Source organism: Scyliorhinus torazame, chromosome 13 (genome assembly GCF_047496885.1).
Source record: "Scyliorhinus torazame isolate Kashiwa2021f chromosome 13, sScyTor2.1, whole genome shotgun sequence".
Lineage (NCBI taxonomy): Eukaryota > Metazoa > Chordata > Chondrichthyes > Carcharhiniformes > Scyliorhinidae > Scyliorhinus > Scyliorhinus torazame.
Window position 1 is genome coordinate 39,190,966 of NC_092719.1, and position 17,813 is coordinate 39,208,778.

The window sequence follows — 17,813 nt, forward strand, 5'->3', positions numbered from 1 at the left end:
GTCCATGCAACCTTTTATCCATGACATGCTTGTAAATGTTGCATAGAGCTGTGCTGAGCCATGGTTTAAACATTGATGTTAACCAATTGTGGACAGGAGTTACACCACAACCACTATGGAACCCCAGTGGTAAGAGACTGCCCTCTGAAGATAGTTTCTGCACATTTACTCTTCAGTCATTCTAGGAGCCAATGTGAAAATGGCAGGGAACTGCATCGTAACTCATTCCTGACCATTCCAGTTCTTCAGCTACGACTGCATACTTACTAATATTTCATTCTTCTGATTGACAAATCTATCTTTAGAAAAAGTATCCAGAGCCATCGTATAGGTGAGAAGATTGTTTGGTGTTGTTAAATCATCATCCCAGCAGTCAAGGGAAGCAACAATGGAGCCAGGTGGATTTGTTTCAGCAAGCACAACACTGAAAAGATAGAAAAACACAGTGCCATTATTTTTCAAAGTGGAAACTGTCACAGAGCTTTTGTATTTTATTGCTGACTGTGATCAAAGTATTTTGATGTGTGAGGTCATGTGTGTTTTCCTCAGTGTGAATTAATGATTTCCAGCAGCAAGCCTTTGTGAATATAAAAATAAAGATAACTATTTATGATCACCCACTTGCCTCAGAGGTTTTCAACTCAGTATCTCATGCACATTATCACACAGACACACACACACACACACACAGACACACACACACACACACACACACAGACACAGACACACACACACACAGACACAGACACACACACACACACAGACACAGACACACACACACACACACCGACAAAAATTAGATACAGATGAAGGAAAAATATACAATTATAATTTGGATGATGCCAGTCTCTTTCAGAACTTGCCTGTGGCTTCTTGAATGATTTGATGCTTCAGCTAGAGTGGAGATTTTGGAAAAGGAGAGGATTCTCAGTAAGCTGCAAGGCTTCTTGTAGTAGAATTGCCAGGAGTTTGGCTGTCAGGTGAATTAGAAGTTGGAACAGGCTGGGGAAAAGTTTCCCTCTGACTTTCAAGGTACAGCATATCATCTAGGCTGCATGGTAATCTTGCAGCTGGTTTAGATGGTGCTGTTGATGGTATCAGTCATGGTGTTTCCAATCAGAATGTGCTCCTGTTATTATTTTTAAAAGGAGCAAGAACAAACATGGCTGCCTTACCCATGTCACCTCAGACGAGTCCAGAATGCTTCTTCCGTAACAGCTAGGGATTTAGTCTGATACGCATCCTGTGTTGCAGCTTCCACACTTGGAGAGGTTTGAAACAGCCAAGATTTTTGGAAATTGAATGACCCATTCCATTTAAATTAGCCTTTGGCATGCCTTGCAGGAAGAGGCATGGGCTGATTTTTCCAGCCCTGTCCGCTGGCGTGATCTTCCGGTGTGGCCGAAGGTGACTCCCCGTGTTGGGTTTCCCAGAGGCGCAACCGGTGAGCAACGACGGTGGCCATTGACTTTGGTAGGACAGGAAGATTCCACTGCCGGCCAATTGTGAGGCAGCTCTGCGGCTGGAAATCTGCGGCGGGTGAGGAGGGATGGCGGGGGGGGACAGAAAATCCTGGCCATTTTAAATCCTGGCCATTTTGTCGACAGGAATAGTGCCAGAAGACTGGAGGATAGCAAATGTTGTCCCCTTGTTCAAGAAGGGGAGTACAGACAACCCCGGTAACTATAGACCAGTGAGCCTTACTTCTGTTGTGGGCAAAGTCTTGGAAACGTTTATAAGAGATAGGGTGCATAATCATCTGGAAAGGAATAATTTGATTAGACATAGTCAACACGGTTTTGTGAAGGGTAGGTCATGCCTCACAAACCTTATTGAGTTCTTTGAGAAGGTGACCAAACAGGTGGATGAGGGTAAAGCAGTTGATGTGGTGTATATGGATTTCAGTAAAGCGTTTGATAAGGTTCCCCACGATAGGCTGCTGCAGAAAATACAGAAGCATGGGATTCAGGGTGATTTAGCAGTTTGGATCAGAAATTGGCTAGCTGGAAGAAGACAAAGGGTGGTGGTTGATGGGAAGTGTTCAGACTGGAGTCCAGTTACTAGTGGTGTACCACAAGGATCTGTTTTGGGGCCACTGCTGTTTGTCATTTTTATAAATGACCAGTAGAAGGATGGGTGAGTAAATTTGCAGGTGACACCAAAGTCGGTGGAGTTGTGGACAGTGCGGAAGTTACAGAGGGACATAGATAAGCTGCAGCGCTGGGCTGAGAAGTGGCAAATGGAGTTTAATGCAGAAAAGTGTGAGGTGATTCATTTTGGAAGGAATAAGAGGAAGACAGAGTACTGGGCTAATGGTAAGATTCTTGGCAGTGTGGATGAGCAGGGAGATCTCAGTGTCCATGTACATAGATCCCTGAAAGTTGCCACTCAGGTTGAGAGAGTTGTTAAGAAGGCGTACGGTGTGTTAGCTTTTATTGTTAGAGGAATTGAGTTTCGGAGCCATGAGGTCATGTTGCAACTGTACAAAACTCTGGTGCGGCCGCATTTGGAGTATTGTGTGCAATTCTGTTCGCCGCATTATACGAAGGATGTGGAAGCATTGGAAAGGGTGCAGAGGAGATTTACCAGAATGTTGCCTGGTATGGAGGGAAGATCTTATGAGGGAAGGCTGAGGGACTTGAGGCTGTTTTCGTTAGAGAGAAGAAGGTTAAGAGGTGACTTGATTGAGGCATACAAGATAATCAGAGGATTGGATAGGGTGGACAGTGAGAGCCTTTTTCCTCGGATGGTGATGTCTAGCACGAGGGGACATAGCTTTAAATTGAGGGGAGATAGATATAAGACAGATGTCAGAGGTAGGTTCTTTACTCAGAGAGTAGTAAGGGCGTGGAATGCCCTGCCTGCAACAGTAGTGGACTCGCCAACACTAAGGGCATTCAAATGGTCATTGGATAGACATATGGACGATAAGGGAATAGTGTAGTTGGGCTTTAGAGTAGTTTCACAGGTCGGCGCAACATCGAGGGCCGAAGGGCCTGTACTGCGCTGTAATGTTCAATGTTCGATGTTCTATTAAGTTTTAAGTCTCCAAGGCTCAGTGTGAAGTAGAAAGGCAAGTCAGCCGATATGTGACATTCTTGTCCTGCTGACAGCTCCTTAACAAAGGGACTTGTGAATTAGTGGTTCTAACTGTCCTTACTTTAATAGGTATTTGCTCAAATTTTAGGCCTGGCTGGAGCCGATATTGCAAAGATATGTTGCCAGCCATCTAAAAACTATTGAGCGTGGTTCAGTGGCCTCGTCTTGCCCGATTTGGCGTCGGGACAAAGCTGTTGAACCTCACGACAGGCCTCTCTCTTGAGATTTTCGATGCTCAAAATCACTCACGGGATTTAACGGAATCGCGCTAGGCATCACAATCTAGATCTCGCTCTGTGTGTGATCCAGGCACACACATTTAAATGAGCCTTTGGGCCGTGCCTGGGAGACCTCGCCAGAGCATCGTTTAGTACAGGTCCACACAAACATTGACCAGCCGTATCGGTACCTGGGGGGGTTTCCCATGCCGTTGGAGATTGCCGGGTGGTTGGGGGGGGCAGGGTGGCACCCTGGCATTCCCTCTGGGACCGGGGAACCTTGGCACTGCCAGTCTGGCACCTTAGCACTGTTACCTGGGAACCCTGGCAGTGCCACACTGGCACTGCTAGGGTACCCAGGTGGCACTGACTGGCTGGGAAGGGCACTGCTGGGATGCCAAGCTGGCAGTGTTAAGGTTCCCGGGTGCCAGTTTGCCCATGCCAGAGGTCGGGTCCGGAGTTGTGGGTTGCCTATAAGAGGTGAGGTAAGGGGAGGGTGTGGGTGTGGAGGGGATGTCCAGAGGCTGCGGTGGGGGCTCTGAAAGGGTGGGTTTGAAAGATCGGGGCAGCCTTTAAAAATGTCCACTTGATGTAGGTACTGACTTTTATGTCGTAGTTTTATACAACTGAGTGGTTTGCTCCGCCATTTCAGAAGACAACGTTCTGGTGTACAGGGAGTATACACCAGTTTCTGGTGTTGCACATAAGTCAGATCTCCTTCCATAAAGGCAGCTGGATTCTCCACTGTCGGGATTCTCAATCCCCCGGCAGCGCACCCACACCCGGGGATTTACCGACGGCGTGGGGCTGCCCACAATGGGACACCCCATTGGCTGGCTGGCGGGACGGAGAATCCTGCTGCTGGCCAGGGGCGCCGCACCAGAAAACGGGTGCGGCGGGACGGAGAATCGCGCCCAGGACAATTGTGAACCAATTGGGTTTTTAATGCGAATTTCAGGGTCACCATTACTCTTTCAACGCCAGATTAATTAGTTCACTGAATTTAAATTCCATGAATTGTCATGGTGGGATTTGAACTCTTGTTCCCAGAGAATTAGCCTGGGTCTCTGGATAACCAGTCCAATGACATTACCGCTCCACCACTGTCTCCCCTGATATATATGTTGATATATGGTTCTGAAGGGCAAAGACCACTCAGAAATATGACAATGGGAGATAGCTGTCCATATTTTAATTAAATATCAATTTTGATATAAAATAGCTCTCTGACTTTCAACACAATGTACCCTTGCCTCTCTATTTAATCTGTATCATGGTGGTTACAGTAATATAACATTGCACTTTTTATTCAAAATGAATAGCATCGATTCAATACTTGTTATTTTTCCTGAATATATTTCAATAGTGGCTTTTTTCAGTTGTTCCAGGTTTGCTCTCAGTGGCCAGGGATTCTATCAGCAGAAACACTTCAGACAGATGATGTTGGAAGAAGAGCCTAACCTTAATTAAAAGGAAGAGCTATTGAAGGGAAGGCCAAATACCTGGAGAATCGAGACAAAAAGGACTCCTACGTCAGATTCCTATTCATTGACTACAGCACCGCCTTCAACACCATCTCAGCAAGCTCAAATCAAAACGCCAAAACCTAGGACTTGGCTCCTCCCTCTGCAGCTGGATCCTCGGCTTTCTGACCCATAGACTACAATCAGTAAGGATAAACAATGACACCTCCTCCACAATGATCCTCAATATCAGGGCCCTGCAAGGCTGCGTACTTAGCCCACTACAATACTCCCTATACACACGACTATGTGGCAAAATTCAGCTCCAACTCCATCTACAAGTTTGCTGATGACAACAATCTTTTATTACGCTGCTGAATTATCTTTAATTACACTTCCCTGTGTGTTTTGATATACTACAGAGTGTAATATATGTCACTAAAACCTTGGTTACTGATGAAGTCTTCTGAATCTCGATTAAGAAGACTTAAACTCATCCAGTAATAACAAAAGGTTTATTGAGTAACTATAACAATAGTTGGGTGAGTTCTTTACTTTAACATTGATACTCATGATAAGGTTAACAAGATTTAACTGCAGTAACTATGCGTAACTACACTAACCATCTGAGCTAATCTGATATTCCTGTCCTGGTCACAGTGCATCCAAAAGAGAGAGAGAGAGAGAGAGACACACAATGTGGTTGCTTTCATACCCCTGTTGGACTGGGCCTCTAGTGATCATCTGGTGCTACTGATTACACATTAACCCCTTATGTACATGCACATATAGAGATCACTACATCCCCCTTTTTTTCTTGTGTTACATATTTTCTGTATGTTGTAAAGAAAATTGAACAAACATACTGGATGCAGTTTGCAAATGCATTACATAAAATCAATGAGTTAATCAGTCAAATGTTAATACATTTAGTCTTTTAGGTTTGTTTTTTCATTTGCTGGAAACAGGTAGATAAATGATGATATGTAAAAGTTGTGATGATATTGATGGTTATACAAAGCCAATTAATATTTAGGAGTCCAATCTTAATTTAAAAATTTATCAGTCCAAACTTTATGAATTTATTCGGTTGAGTTGGTTTCTTCTTCTGTTGTTGAAGTGGTGATGTTGATGTTGTCATTTCTTTGTGAACGTCGTCAGTGTTCTTGTGTTTAAGTAACCAACAAGTCACCATGAGGTGTTCGAATGGTCGAATCACTTTGTTGTCTGATTTTGATTTTTTTTTCCTATGCTTGTGGTAGCGATTCTGTGTTACGTCTTTGTTGTCTGACCTGGACTTTTTCATGTGCTTGCGATATTGATTCTGTATGTCATCTTTGTCGTCTGACCTGGACTTTTTCCTGTGCTTGCGGTATTGATTCTGTATGTCATCTTTGTTGTCTGACCTGGGCTTTTTCCTGTGATTGCGGTATTGATTCTGTATGTCACCTGCCTTGAAAGCTGGTTTGCTTGTTTGTTGTGGGGCAGATATGAATTCACGAGATTCGTTGTCATGCCATGTTATGTTTGTATTCTTGCCATTGTTTTGAACTGTGCTGTTGCATTGTCCTTCGTGTGCAGAGTTGTACCATGTCGTACAAGTTGGTGTTTCATTGTTGTTGTTTTTGTTGTTTCTGTCGTTTCTGTCTTTGTTGTTTCCGTTGTTGTTTTTGTCGTGCTTGTTGTTTCTGTTTTTGTTGTTGTTCTTGTTCTTTTTGTTATGCTTGTTGTTGTCTTTGTTATGCTTCTTGTTGTAGTTTTTGTTGTTGTGCTTGTAGTTTTTGTTGTTGCGCTTGTTGTTCTTGTTGTGCTTCTTGTTGTTTTTGTTGTTGCTGTTGTTGTTCTTGCTTCTGTTGTGCTTCTTGTGGTTTTTGTTGTTCTTGTTGCGCTCAATGACTGTTCCGTGTGGATAATTCGAGTCATTCTCAAAGTTATTGGTATCAGTGTCCTTTGTGGTAGCTGATGTTGCATTGAGCTTTTTGAATTGAGGATTGTGAGAATGATCTGATGTTGCATTGATCTTGGTGCCATCAATCATTTGTGGTTGATTTGACTCCTCTTTGCTTCTTTGGTGCTCCTCTTCTGGAGTCATTTCTGGTTCACTTGAATCATCATTGATTTCTTGGTGCTCCTCTTCTGGAATCAAAATCTTCAAGATTTCATTTTCTTGTGGGTAGTTTAGAGTAAACAACGTTTTAATTGATGTGGTCTCACTGGACTCATGTGTAGTTTGACTTTGATTGTTAAGTGCTTCTGTATAGACGAGCTGAGATCTGTCAGTCTCGCTGTGATCCTGCACATCTTGTATGCTGATTGTGATCACTGTGTCACTATTCATGCATACAGTGGTTGGACATGCATCGTCTTCTTGTTATTCATGTTGTTGGGTAGACTTTCATAGTCTTTTTGTTGTTCACGTGAGCTTGGTAGACTTTCATAGTCTGCTTCTGGCTGCTCAAATAAGGTGATAGACCTTCATAGTCTTCTTTATGCATGGTTGTCTCTCTGGAATCTTTAATTGCTTCCATTCTGGAGTCTGTCAATGATCTCTCGGAGGAGTCTTCCATCGCTCTCTGTGTGGAGGCGTGCAGTGTTCTCTCTTTGGAGTCTATCTGTGCTCTCTCAACGGAGTCAGTCAGTACTCTCTGTGTGGCATCATTTTCTTCTTGGCTGATTGACAGGTTGCTGTCATCCAATGTATCAACGATCTGCCATTGCATCATGGTATTGGATTCATCTACCATGAGTAGAGTCGTATTGAGCTTTTCAACCATGTTGCTGATGCAATGACCACCAGATCCAAAGAACTCAGCCATGTCTGAGTAGTATTCTTCAATATACAAATCATCCTTTTTGGTTTCAGATTTGTTATTGTGCTCTTCATATTCAATGAACAAACCATCTTCTTTGGTTTCGGATTTGTCATTGTGCTCTTCACTTTGGGTGGTGCAAACTGCTTGGTCCAGGGTGCTCTAGAGGTTATTTTCAACTGCCAGTTGAAGTTCAAGCATTGTTGTGTCTTTCGAGGTAAGAAAATTGGGTTTTGTAGCTTTAAAATTCTTATTTTTAATTTTCAGGCATTTCGCCTTTTAGTGGGCGTGGTCCAGGTCTATTCACATCATGACGCTCTTTTAGGGAAGTGCACATGTGCGGACTGGTCAGACTGCACACGCGCAAGATGGCTGCCGCTCAGAACTTCCATCTTCTTAAGTTTCAACCCTGCCTCTGCCTCGTGGTGACTATTCGCGCCATTTTTAGGGATATTGTTTTCTAGATGCTGACTCTTTGTTTGTAAAGACTCAAAGTATTGATTTTGTTTTTGTTCTTAAGCACGGTATTTTGTATCGCGATTTCTAGAGCTGGATACTTTTTTGTGTAAGTTCGTTCCTCAAATTTTTAATCAGATAGTCCAGAAATTAATTGATCCATTATCATTGAGTCTCTGAAATCAGCAAAATTATAGCCTTGTGCTATTAATTTGAGGTCTGTAATAAAATTAGTGATGGGCTCTCCGTTTCTCTGGCACCAATGACGTAAGTTAAATCTTTCCAGCATCTCACGAGACTGACTTTTAAGTGTTCTTCAAATTTTTTGAGTATTACTTCGAATTTGGTGTTGTCTTCACTTTTGAAGTAATTAAAGCAATTATAGATTTCTCTAGCTTCATGTCCTGCTGTTGCGAGTAGCAACAATATTTTTGTTGCGTCAGAGACTGTGCTCAAATCATTAGCTGCGATAAATATTTGGAACATTTGTTCAAACATTTTCCAGTTATAACTTAAATTACCAGTTGTTTCCAGCTGTCATGGAGCTCCAACGAGTTCCATCGAATCAGTTAGTCGTCGAGGATCCATATGCTGCGAAGTCTTCCACAGTCGAATATTCGGTTTGAATTTTTTGACTAACCTAATCTAACTAGTTCTTTTAAAGCCATGAGTCCTGGCACCATCTTTTATTACGCTCCTGTATTATCTTTCATTACACTTCTCTATGTGTTTTGATCTGCAACGGAGTGTAATATGTGTTACTCAAACCTTGGTTACTGATGAGGTCTTCTGAATCTCGGTGAAAAAGACTCTAACTCGTCCAGTAGTAACAAAAGGTTTATTGAGTAACTATAACAATAGTTGCGTGAGTTCTTTACTTTAACATTGATACTAGTGATAAGGTTAACAAGATCTAACTACAGTAACTATGCGTAACTACACTAACCATCTGAGCTAATCTGATACTCCTGTCCTGGCCACAGTACATCCAAAAGAGAGAGACACACAATGTGGTTGCTTTTATACCCCTGTTGGTCCGGCCCTCTAGTGATCATCTAGTGATCATCTGGTGCTACTGATTACACATTAACCCCTTATGTACATGCACATACAGAGATCACTACAAACTGTAGTGGGTCGGATCTCAAACAATGATGAGACAGAGTACAGGAGGGAGGTAGAGAACCTAGTGGAGTGGTGTAACGACAACAATCTCTCCCTCAACATCAGCAAAATGAAGGAGCTGGTCATCGACTTCAGAAAGCGAAGTGTCATACACACCCCTGTCTACATCCATGGTGCTGAGGTGAAGATGGTTGACAGCTTCAAATTCCTAGGTGTGCACATCACCAACAATTTGTACTGGTCCACCCAAGTCAACGCTATGAGCAAGAAAGCACTATAGCCCCTACACTTGCTTGGGTGCACTGCCGGAAGAACGGAGAATCCCACCGGTGGTTTAGTATATTGGTGTAGTATGTTGGAGTTAAGTGGAAATGGAGGTTAGAGTATTTTTAATTTCTTCTTGATACCTTGGTTCTCAATTTATTTGGAATTCCTTAATCTAAAGGAAGCGAATTTGCACCTCGCTAATATTTTTATTCTGCATTATAGATATTTAGAGATGAATGCAATGTGCTGATTGATCTTTACATCTAGTTTAGAAGTGACTGCAAAGTCACAATGCCACCCTGGTTGAATTAAAGGAGTATTATGTTCTCTGTTTTAGCACAATAGTCTAATATAAAATGATACTATTCACACTGTACTTATTGTACACATTGACATTAAATACTCACTTGTAAAGGGTTGGACGGCACTGCGGGGCATTGTCATTAATATCAATTATATTAATGGTAACTGCTGTTGTGACAGAATGGACCCGCCCTGTGTCATAAACTCTTATTTCCAATATCTGTGTATGTGGGAACTTGATGTCTTCATAATCTGCAGGATAAGCCAGTTTGAGTACACCGGTTTCTGTGAAAGCCAAGATAGCAAAACAAACCATTTGAATTATTTTACATTGATAGTTCAATAATAGCAGGAGAGGGGTTGGAAATAGTGACCATAATATAATAAAATACAGTACAGGAATAGAAAAAGTAAAAAAGAAGCATAATTGACTGGAAAACAGAACAGGTTTTCATAAGACGAAAAGAGACCTTGCTGAGATTTAATAAGAAGTAATTTTTTAACAAAGTACAGCAGGTTAGCAATAGGGAATATTCAAATGGGAAATAGAAGGATTACAAAATAAATACCTTCTGAAAAGAAAAAAACTTTGGTTTGGATTCCATAATGTGTTAGAGCAAATCTAAAACGAGGCAGAGGCATTTAAAATAGCAAAGAGAGCAATCACAGATGCAATAATACAGGATACTTGATAATAGGATAATTAAAAAGATCATCAGATCATAAGAAATAGGAACAGGAGTAAATCATTTGGCCAATCAAGCCTGCTCCTCCAATTAATAGGATCATGCCTGATCTGACATTCCTCATGTCCACTTTCCTGCCCTTTCCCTATAACCCCCTTACTGATCAAGAATCTATCTCAGCTCAAATATACACAAGGACTCTGCCCCTACAGCTCTCTGTGGCAAAGGGTTCCAAAAGCTCATAGCCTTTTCTTCTAAGAGAAGAAATTCCTCCTCTTCTTAGTCTTAAATTGCCACCCCTTTACTCTGAGATTATGCCATCTGGTTCTAGACTCTGGAAACATCCTCTCATCATTTACCCTGTCAAGCCCCTTAATAATTCTATATGTTTCAATGAGGTCACCTCTCATTCTTCTAAATTCCAATGAGTAGAGTTTCAACATGTTTAAGCTTTGCTCAAAAGACAATCCATCCAAACCAGAAATCATCCTAGTGAACCTTCTCTGAGCTGCCTCCAATGAAATAATATCTTTCCTTAATTAAGGGACCAAAACTGCTCAGACTACTCCAGATGTGGTCTCGTATGTACCTTGTACATTTGCAGCAAGACTTCCTTACTCTTATACTTCAGCCCTATTGAAATAAGGGCCAACATTCCGTTAGCCTTCCTGAATATCTGTTGCACCTGTGTGTTTCTTGCACAAGAACCCCAAGTTCCTTTGTGTTGCAGCTTTCTGCAAGTTCTCTCCATTTAAATAATACTCTTTTGTTCTCCCTTCCAAAATGAATAATTTTGCATTTTTCTACATTATACACCATTTGCCTATTTTTTGCCCACCTTCGCACCTATCTTTGTGTCACCTGCAAATTTGGCGACAGTACATTCGACTTCTTCTTCCAAATCATTAATACATATTGTAAACAGTTGCGGCCCCAACCCTGATCCCTCTGGAACGCAACTGGTTACAGGACGCTAACCTGAAAAATAACCCCTTCTCCCCACTCGCTGTTTCCTGCCCATTAGCCAAAGGCGTGAGGAAAACAAACCAACAATATCAACGGAGAATTAAAAAGTTTTTTCAATATCAAATTAATTAGTGAGAAAGAAGATCAAGAAAAGAATAATCAGGATAAAGGTTGGCCTTTAATAAGAAAGACGACAAGCTTGTCATGGAGTTAGAAGTAAGAGCAAGATCTTTGCTTCAGATTTTACAGAACAGAGTGTTAAAATTATAGACACTAGAGGGGGGTGTATAACAGTTTTGGAGATTATTTGAAAGGAGAATGGTATCAAAGGGATTATTCAATATTACCTCCAAAGATTCTGTAGAAAGAAGGGGAAGAAAGGCAAAGACCTTTGAACTTCTGCAATTCTGGGTAGAAAGAACTCTGGGGCAGCCCGTGTGATTGCCTCTTGAACAAGAGGCACAAACCATGACATTATGAGCTGACTGGTCTTACTTCAATTGGTGGTTAACTACAGGAGTCTAGAATATGGCATAAAACTAATGAACAATCGCAGAAACATGAATCAGGATGAAGCAACACACATTTCTAAAAGTCAGAATTTAATCTATCTTGTAGAATCCCCTGACAAAATAACAGAAAGACGAAATAAATGTAGTCATAGATGTGGCTCATATCAATTTTCAAAGAGTATTTAATAGGGATCCCACATACAGAAAAAGTGCAGTGTAGATTCAGTATGATATTACCAGAGATAATGAGTCACAGGAGGTGCTGGAAAAGAAAATGTTTTTTTCACCAGAACTGATAAGGTTAATGGGTGACCGAATGCAGATCTTCCAGATTCTCAAAGGTTACGATGATATTAATAGCAGGAGATTGATTCCATTGGTATTGAAACGTTGAAGAGGGTGCAAAAGGTCAAGATAATCGCAAAAACAATCAAAGGAGGTTGAAATTGTAGATTCTTTGCCAAGAACATAGAACATAGAACATTACAGCGCAGTACAGACCCTTCGGCCCTCAATGTTGCGCCGACCTGTGAAACCACTCGAAAGCCCATCTACACTATTCCCTTATCGTCCATATGTCTATCCAATGACCATTTGAATGCCCTTAGTGTTGGCGAGTCCACTACTGTTGCAGGCAGGGCATTCCACTCCCTTACTACTCTCTGAGTAAAGAACCTACCTCTGACATCTGTCCTACATCTATCTCCCCTCAATTTAAAGCTATGTCCCCTCGTGCTAGACATCACCATCCGAGGTAAAAAGGCTCTCACTGTCCACCCTATCTAATCCTCTGATTATCTTGTATGCCTCAATTAAGTCACCTCTTAACCTTCTTCACTCTAACGAAAACAGCCTCAAGTCCCTCAGCCTTCCCTCATAAGATCTTCCCTCCATACCAGGCAACATTCTGGTAAATCTCCTCTGCACCCTTTCCAATGCTTCCACATCCTTTCTATAATGCGGCGACCAGAATTGCACACAAATGCGGCCACACCAGAGTTTTGTACAGCTGCAACCTGACCTCATGGCTCCGAAACTCAATCCCTCTACCAATAAAAGCTAACACACCATACGCCTTCTTAACAACCCTCTCAACCTGGGTGGCAACCTTCAGGGATCTATGTACATGGACACTGAGATCTCTCTGCTCATCCACACTACCAAGAATCTTACCATTAGCCCAGTACTCTGTCTTCCTGTTATTCCTTCCAAAATGAATCACCTCACACTTTTCTGCATTAAACTCCATTTGCCACTTCTCAGCCCAGCGCTGCAGCTTATCTATGTCCCTCTGTAATTTCCGCACTGTCCACAACTCCACCGACTTTAGTGTCACCTGCAAATTTACTCACCCATACTTCTACGCCCTCCTCCAGGTCATTTATAAAAATGACAAACAGCAGTGGCCCCAAAACAGATCCTTGTGGTACACCACTAGTAACTGGACTCCAGTCTGAACATTTCCCATCAACTACCACCCTTTGTCGTCTTCCAGCTAGCCAATTTCTGATCCAAACTGCTAAATCACCCTGAATCCCATGCCTCCGTATTTTCTGCAGTAGCCTACCATGGGGAACCTTATCAAATGCTTTACTGAAATCCATATACACCACATAAACGGCTTTACCCTCATCCACCTGTTTGGTCACCTTCTCAAAGAACTCAATAAGGTTTGTGAGGCACGACCTACCCTTCACAAAACCGTGTTGACTATCTCTAATCAAATTATTCCTTTCCAGATGATTATACATCCTATCTCTTATAAACGTTTCCAAGACTTTGCCCACAACAGAAGTGGGCTCACTGGTCTATAGTTACCCGGGTTGTCTCTACTCCCCTTCTTGAATAAGTGGACAACATTTGCTACGCTCCAGTCTTCTGGCACTATTCCTGTAGACAAAGATGACTTAAAGATCAAAGCCAAAGGCTCAGCAATCTCCTCCCTAGTTTCCCAGAGAATCCTCGGATAAGTCCCATCCGGCCCAGGGGACTTATCTATTTACACACTTTCCAGAATTGCTAACACCTCCTCCTTATGAACCTAAAGCCCTTCCAGTCTAGTAGCCTGAATCTCAGTATTCTCCTCGACAACATTGTCTTTTTCCTGTGTGAATACTGACTAAAAATATTCATTTAGCACCTGTCCTATCTCCTCGGACTCCACGCACAACTTCCCACTACTGTCCTTGACTGGCCCTACTCTTACCCTAGTCATTCTTTTATTCCTGACATATCTATAGAAAGCTTTAGGGTTATCCTTGATCCTACCTGCCAAAGACTTCTCATGTCCCATCCTGACTCTTCTTAGCTCTCTCTTTAGGTCCTTCCTAGCTAACTTGTAACTCTCGAGCGCCCTAACTGAACCTTCATGTCTCATCTTTACATAAGCCTCCTTCTTCCTCTTGACAAGTGTTTTGACTGCTTTAGTAAACCAAGGTTCCCTTGCTCGACCACTTCCTCCCTGCCTGACAGGTACATACTTATCAAGGACACGCAGTAGCTGTTCCTTGAACAAGCTCCACATTTCCATTGTGCCCATCCCCTGCAGTTTTCCTCTCCATCCGATGCATCCTAAGTCTTGCCTCATCGCATCATAATTGCCTTTCCCCCAGATATAACTCTTGCCCTGCGGTATATACCTATCCCTTTCCATCACTAAAGTAAACGTAATCGAGTTGTGGTCACTATCACCAAAGTGCTCACCTACCTCCAAATCTAACACCTGTCCTGGTTCATTACCCAGTACCAAATCCAATATGATCTCGCCTCTCGTTGGCCTATCTACATAATGTGTCAGGAAACCCTCCTGCACACATTGGACAAAAATGGACCCATCTAAAGTACTCGAACTATAGTGCTTCCAGTCAATATTTGGAAAGTTAAAGTCCCCCATAACAACTACCCTGTTGCTTTCGCTCCTATCCAGAATCATCTTTGCAATCCTTTCCTCTACATCTCTGGAACTTTTTAGAGGCCTATAGAAAACCCCTTTCCTGTTTCTAACCTCAGCCCATACTACCTCAGTAAACGAGTCCTCATCAAATGTCCTTTCTGCCACCGTAATACTGTCCTTGACTAACAATGCCACCCCTCCCCCTCTTTTACCTCCTTCCCTGAGCTTACTGAAATATCTAAACTACGGCACCTGCAACAGCCATTCCTGTCCCTGCTCTATCCATGTCTCCGAAATGGCCACAACATCGAAGTCCCAGGTACCAACCCATGCCGCAAGTTCACCCACCTTATTCCGGATGCTCCTGGCATTGAAGAAGACACACTTTAAACCACCTTCTTGTCTGCCGGTACACTCCTGCAACTTTGAAACTTCACTCATGACCTCACTACCCTCAACCTCCTGTATACTGGAGCTACAATTCAGGTTCCCAAGCCCCTGCTGAACTAGTTTAAACCCTCCCGAAGAGCATTAGCAAATTTCCCCCCCAGGATATTGGTACCCCTCTGGTCCAGGTGTAGACCATCCCATTTGTAGAGGTCCCACCGACCCCAGAATGAGCCCCAATTATCCAGAAATCTGAAACCCTCCCTCCTGCACCATCCCCGTAGCCACGTGTTCAACTCCTCTCTCTCCCTATTCCTCGTCTCGCTAGCACATGGCACGGGTAACAACCCAGAGATAATAACTCTGTTTGTCCTAGATCTAAGTTTCCACCCTAGCTCCCTGAATTCCTGCCTTACATCCCTATCCCTACCTATGTCATTGGTACCTATGTGGACCACGACTTGGGGCTGCTCCCCCTCCCCCTTAAGGATCCTGAAAACACGATCCGAGACATCACGTTAGTTTCCTAGAGCTACTGCCCTAACTTTGGTGCAAGGACAGCAGAACCCAAGGCGAAACCATCTTTTCAGGGTCTCTGACAATCTCCTGCTGGGACATCGGGAGATCCCCATATTTCTCTGCTGCAGAATGTTGCTGAAGCCTGTTTAAAAGGGCACCATATGGTGTGTTCACAGGATAGTGGGCATCCACACTTGGCATCTTGTGGGAAAAAGCAACAGTGATATAAAACTCAGTCATTGTAAACAAGTCAAAACATTTTGTTTTACATATTATAAAATAACAAATATCCAGATCATGCATCTAAAAGTATAAAATATGAAACCCACCTTCATCAAGGGTGAAACCTTTGTGGTTGCTGGCAAATTCATAAAAAACTTGGTCATCTAAATCGCGATCAGTCGCTGTGAACTTTGCAATAACAGTTCCTGCAGCCTGGTTATCATTTACATTTATAACAGCAGGAGCATTTCTAAAAACACAAAATTGTACAATAAATTGCCAACTATCGAATCCTGATGAAGTACGTTTGATAATTTAATTATTAGTTTTTTCATCGTTACAAATATTGGGGTGATTTAACCAAAACATTTTGAAATGTCAATTCGCCCGCCCCCGACCAGGGCGGCCGCGGACTGAGTCCGCAGCCTCCACGCCAGCATCCCGACCGGCAATAGGTGGTTAGTTCCACGCCGTTGGAAACTCGGCCGGTCGGGAGCAGAGCTTTGCTGGACGGGCCTCTGGCAATGGACCCCCGGCCACGCGGTCTACTCCGCGGCGACGCCGATTTTCGGTGCCCGTAGAATCGCCAGACCGGCAGCAGGCCCGATTACGGTGTCAAAATGGATTCTCTGCCCTGGCGCCGGCTGCGATTACGCCATCGGGCTGCAGAGAATCCAGCCCCCAATGCAAACCTTGTATGTGCATTTAACGAGGTGTTTCCTGGTGCTTGCAACACCAAGAAGGATCCCGCTATTAAATGGCACTCTGACTTTTTAGGCCTTGGTTAGGAAGGCCCCGTCGAAGCTGCACTGACCTTCATTTCCTGCACTGAGGAACTCAGCTCGCCAGTGCAGGAAGGGATTGGAGCACCATTTTTAAATGGTTCCCCTGATATCTCAACTCCCAAAGCGATCCCTCCCTGCACGCCAATCTACTGATTAGGGGGTCCTTGAGCCCCCCCCCCCCCCCCATCCCATTTCATAAGGACAGGGCATCCCCGGGTCCAATCCTTGGCACGGACAAGATGACACCTGGGCACCATGGCACTGCCAGCCTCACACCCTGGCAGTGCCAGGGCAGCACCAGGTTGCACCAGCAGTGACATGGTACCACCCGGCCTAGAGGTCACCACCCGGGGGCCTCCGATCTCCTGGGAAGCACCCCAAGTGTCCTTCTGCCTGGTCTACATTTGTGGGAACCAATGCAGAATGGTGCCCGTCCGGGATATCCAAGGCGAGGGGATTCAATGCCAGGGGCTAGGTAGATCCGGCGTAGACATATTCAAGTGAGGCTAACTACTCACTTTCCATGTCGCGACGCTTCGTGCGCTCCCGTTCGATCTTGTGAGGCGTTACGACCCGGGTGAATCTCGCGAGAGGCCTCCCACAAGATTTACTAGCCACATTGCGTGTGGCTAGTATCCGCATAGCCGAATCTAGAGCGCCCATAGTCATTGTTTTGGGCGTTGGGGGGTTACTCCCCAGTCTAGCCCACACTTAGACATTTCTTCGGCAGTGTGGTGCTGAACACGCTGGCCAGACTGGCTTCTCAGAAATCGGTCCTCCATTTTGAAAGGTGCCTCAATTCTTAAGTGAGCTTGAGGGTCCCCCACAGTCTTCCACCCAGGAGCAATGTCACCCCCGCACACATGGGCATTACCTCACACCCATCCATGTGAGAACACCCAGTTATGGGTTCGCTGAAGGCCCTCCCTTTCAGGAACCCCACACTTCACCCCACGAACCTCTATGAGGCCCCTTCATACCCACCCTTTACCAACTATCCTTCGTACCCCTGACAATATTCCGGCAAAAGTACTGAAACTCCAGTGACTGAAAGATCAATTAGAGGAGTCCTAAAGGCTGCAGGTTCAGGAGATGGTGCTGA

General features: G+C 43.7%; 1 long non-coding RNA gene across 1 annotated transcript; it reads right to left on the minus strand.

Annotated features, from left to right (window-relative positions):
* Positions 1-320: 320 nt before the first annotated feature.
* On the minus strand, positions 321-16,164 carry LOC140387682 (uncharacterized). The gene is made up of 3 exons (XR_011933938.1): positions 16,034-16,164; positions 9,846-10,026; positions 321-424 (listed from the first exon to the last, which is right to left on the minus strand). It is a non-coding gene; the product is annotated as an uncharacterized lncRNA (long non-coding RNA).
* Between the last annotated feature and the right edge of the window lie 1,649 nt (positions 16,165-17,813).